The sequence below is a fragment of the Castor canadensis genome, chromosome 9 (assembly GCF_047511655.1).
Source record: "Castor canadensis chromosome 9, mCasCan1.hap1v2, whole genome shotgun sequence".
Lineage (NCBI taxonomy): Eukaryota > Metazoa > Chordata > Mammalia > Rodentia > Castoridae > Castor > Castor canadensis.
Genome location: NC_133394.1, coordinates 103,708,626 through 103,713,428, shown reverse-complemented (window position 1 = coordinate 103,713,428; position 4,803 = coordinate 103,708,626). Strand labels below are relative to the sequence as shown.

At 33.0% G+C, this 4,803-nt stretch overlaps 1 pseudogene; it reads right to left on the bottom strand.

Moving 5' to 3' along the window:
• Window positions 1-3,361: 3,361 nt before the first annotated feature.
• Window positions 3,362-3,643, bottom strand: LOC109703326 (HIG1 domain family member 1A, mitochondrial pseudogene; annotated as a pseudogene).
• Between the last annotated feature and the right edge of the window lie 1,160 nt (window positions 3,644-4,803).

Sequence of the window (4,803 nt, the reverse complement as noted above, 5' to 3'; positions counted from 1 at the left end):
TTAAAGTACTTTCCTGAAATCAGATTTCAACTTGATATTAAACTTTTCTTTTTTTGAAAAAAATTTCACTATGTAGCCTAGGCTGGCCTCAGACTCATGATCCTCCTACCTCAACCGTTATGAAATTTTTTTATTTAAAATTGTTTGTCAAGAGCAATCTATAAATGCTTGTAACCACATTTGATTTTTATTAAAGTTTATTTTTACTGTGTCTTTTTCCTAGGAAATCACAGCAATTCTGAATGCTATAGACTCTAAAAGAAATGACAGGCAGAGCTAGTATCAAAAATCTCTTTTATGCTGAATAAAACAAAACCTCAGTAAACCTTAAGAATGGCTCCAATTCATTGCTTAATTTACTTGAGCAATATTTAGCACCTATCATGTGCTAGGGAAATATCAATTTAAAAAATCTGTCTTGAGGTGCTTTCAGTTTACTGGAGGATAAAATATACAAGCAAATAAAAAATGTCAATTTATGTGTTCTATTCCATCTCCAACAGTGTTTTGAGAAAAATAAGTAGTGTACATATGGATAAGAAGATCCTGGAGTACTAATTGCTGAACTAGGGTTATCTCACGCAAACATTGAGAAGTATATTATTAGATTTTAATTTCAAATTTCAAATTTTAATAACAAAGAAAAAGTAGAATATGGAAATCATCCTGTACTTCGACAACATAGGGAAATATTATGTATTTCTTTAGTTTTTATTGTATCATGTTTAAGTTTTCAGCTGGTTTCTGAGGAGACTCCTAAATAATATTTCCTGTCTCTCTATCTGCCTGCTTATCTATCTTTTATCTATCTTTCTATTTATCTATCTATCTATCATGTGTCTATAATCTGTCTTATCATCTATCATTTACCTATCCATCCTATCATCTATTTATCTATCATCTATCATCTATCTGTCATCTATTTACCTATTGCCTATGTAGGTATCAGCTGTAGAAAATGCAAGTACAGCTTCTGTTTACAAATGGAACCCATTCACCACTACTCTCTGGACAATGCTTTTAACTAAGACATGAATGGCCAGATAATGCAAACATCTGCCTACACTTAAAAATGTGTAATTTTTTTTAAAAAGCTCTTCCTAAATATCAATTTAAGACCCAAAATAAAAACTTCAAACCTAAAAAGAAGTAACAGCTCATATCTTATTTTAAACTATCCCTCCACCACCACCCATCCCAAAGACATACAGTACTAATTTATTTTTTTTAAAGCATCTTCCTATACATTTAGTCAAATTCAGGTACTCAATCGCCTTATAAATATTAACTTACAGTTAATTAGTCTTTTTATTTGAAAGAGTGCTACAAATGTCTGGTCCATCAAACCATGCACACTAATTATAAGTAAATGTACCTTCACAGTGTTCATAAGGAATGATAGTTTAATCTTGGGAATGTCACTTCTTATTTGAATAGATAGTGTCTGGCAGCTCTGTGTCAAAACAGTTGTCAGAGGGGATTACTTCAAAGAAGCTTAGGTTCTTAATTGACAAAAAATAAAACAGACATACTCCAAGTTCAATGAATGGTCCCATTTAGAAGGGATTTCCAACACTTTGTTCTACTATACAGTTAGTAACTTTAAACTTGAATGATAGAAATGCTATATAGCCAAGATTGATCCTCTGCAGTCCCTAAGGCTATGTATTTATGCTTACATTTGATTTGTTTTAATTACCAGGTAGCATGGGTAAAACTACAGCTTACTCATGATGATTTTTGATTCATTTTAGTTGTTCTTGCACTTCAATAGTTTTGTAAAATTTTTAGAAAAATATCCGGTTATTAAAAGTAGCTATGTGTTTTGAATTTTCCCATATAACACTAGCCATGGCATGGGTAGAGACCCTCTTCCTTGGAATTATTAATAAATCTGTTAAAGATACTACATAGAGTTCTGGAGGAAGATTAAGAAAAAGATTTTAGCCTACAAATTAATGATGTCTTTTAGACATATAAGTCTAGAACTAGAGTGTGTTAGACATAATAGTATCTGTTTTATATGTGCATTAATCATTCAATCTACACAGCAATGTTATAAGGAATATATTATCATGAACCAAAATTTTTGGATGATAAAACTGCTGATAAGAAAGGCATCAATTGTTCCAAGATACACATATAGAGGAATCAACTGCAAATTTCAGTATCAATTAGCTCATTAGAAGGGCTCAAAGTATTATCCATAATGTAATATTGATATTTAATAATCGTTTATATGTTTTTTGGTTATATTTTATTTAAATTTTTGGGTTCACTCACTTTAATAATAGTACATATACCATGTTACCATCATAGAATGTAAATTCTGGTTAAACAAAAGAATTTTTACAAGTGCACTGAAGCATTCTGTAATATTTCAAAGTTTGTATAGAATGTTTGACCAAACCAGCTTATTCATAATCCATTAGTCACTGCCATTTTAGGTAGTCTATTTAAAATTTATGATTCTTCTAGAAGAAACATACTGCCCACATTTAAAACTGTCTTTGCCTTTGTATTAGTACTTAAAATACCATTTTCTGGGTTGGGGATGTAAGCTCAGTGGTAGAATGCTTACCTAGTATGTGTGAGGCACTGGGTTTGATCCCCAATACCACAAAACAAAACAAAAATATCTCCATTATATCAATATGACATTTAAAGTTATTCTAATATTATAGCAGCAAAAATATAATTCTGCAATTATAAAAGAGCTAAATTGGAACCATAATTAAGTTATTCTCATGTTAACAAGTGGGATTCTAAAATACTGCATCTATGCAGCTTTGCTATAAGCTTTTCAGATTTGGTTTAAACACACATACAAACACATATACACTTTCAGTTGTGAGAAAACACATAAATTATAGTTCTTGCACTTATATGATAGTTTTTCAGGAGGCAGTAAACTCTAGACTGAACTTCTCAAACCAGTTCTCAAGGTAGGCAGAAAAAAGCTAAATTAATTGAAGCAAATGGGATTCCTATATAATATACAAAGTTTGTGACATCCTGCAGCACATGAGAAGCACTTCACGGTTGGCCTGCTGTCTTCTTTCGAACTAATTTTGTTATAAGGGTTTACAAAAGAGGACATTTTAACACTATCAAGTACATTTAGGTGACATGTTTCTCTGTGTTAACTTGATTCCCCTGACTGACCAGGTTAGCAAACTAGTCACTAATAATTAGGTCACCATGCAAGTTAAGCCTATAAGAAAAGAAGTCGTTATTCAAAATATGGTGTTATTGTCTGAATCCACTCAAATCATTTATTTTTGACACAAACACATAACCACAATATGAGACGTCTAACTAAAGCAAGGACTTCCATAAGACCAGTACAGCATTTCTTCTTCTAAGGTTTAGATTTTCCCCAGAATTCCCAATACATGGAATAGCCCATACCAAGAGTCATTGCTCCCACAATGAAGCCTTGGGCTGCCACACTTATATGGATAAGATGAATGGACATTTTTGTATTTCTTCTACTCTTCAATTTGCATAATCCATATGCAACAATTGCAGCAATACCTGCCATTCCAATAGGGACAAATGGTGCCTCTTTAGCTTTTCAGATAAACTTAGATCCTTGATCTTTTTCATATGAAGAAAGAGAAACATCTGTGTTGGTTGACATTATGATTGCTTGAATAATCAAAGATAACAGGACCCCTTACGACCCAACTGGTTTCTGGCCACTGACTCTGTTTTTTGGTTTTAGATGATTTCTAGGGATTTAGATATTTTGTGAAATATATTGATAGTTATGTGCACATATGGACCCAGATAAATTTTCATATTCACTCTTATCTTGATAAAAGTGTGCCACATGTTCTCCCATATCTATCATTTTTCTCTTCTTATTCTCCTTTTCCTCAATTTACTCCATTCATACGTTCCTACTTGTGCTTCCAGCATGCTTTTTCCTTGATCCACTTTATTCTTCTCCACTTAATTCTGTGTCTCAATTGCTGGTCCATATGCTGCCTGACTTTTGCTAGGTTTGGTCTATGGGGATCATCAAGAGGAGAAGGACATATAAGAAAAATCCATCTGTTTTTAACCTGGCTCCTTCCCTATGAGATCACTGTAAGTGGGCTGAGCAACTCAACCAAAGGACTGTGCAGCTCCTATGAGACAGTGGTTTTTCCTTTTTGCTCACACAGCTTGCCTTAACCATACTCATGCTTTTATGGTGTTACTACCTCTGGGAGACTGAACACTCCTGAATAGCTTCCCTACATTCCTATGCACCACCCTTTATTAAAATATTCTCAAATTATCCATTTTAAGAAAATTGTAAGTTCTCAATTAGAACTTTGATTAACCCAGAAAAAAAAATATATATATATATATTTGCTCTTCTCTTGGTAAGGAATATTTCTCTCTCAGATATCTTCATGGTTAATCATTCACTCCTTTCAAGTTGTTGCTTAAAAGTCACTTTCTCAATGGTGCCTATCCCCATATTTTTATCTAGCACCATGTCTTCCACCCCATCGTAACATACTGATCCTCCTTACCCAATTATATGCATTGCAGCAATCATCACCCTGTGACAGTCTACTTATTAGATTGGAACAATGTTTATTGGTTTTGTTTATTACCAGCCTACAAGCATTCAAAGGGCAGAATTTTTGTCTGTTTTGTGAAATGATGTATTTCAGGCATTAGCAGATGCCTGCCATGTAGTGGGCTATTAACAAAATTTTCCATATGAATTTAAAGAGTTAATGTAGTGGAAGTAAGTTTAACCAAAGAGGCAGCTAAGTATAGTGGGAAGAACACAGTCTTTGA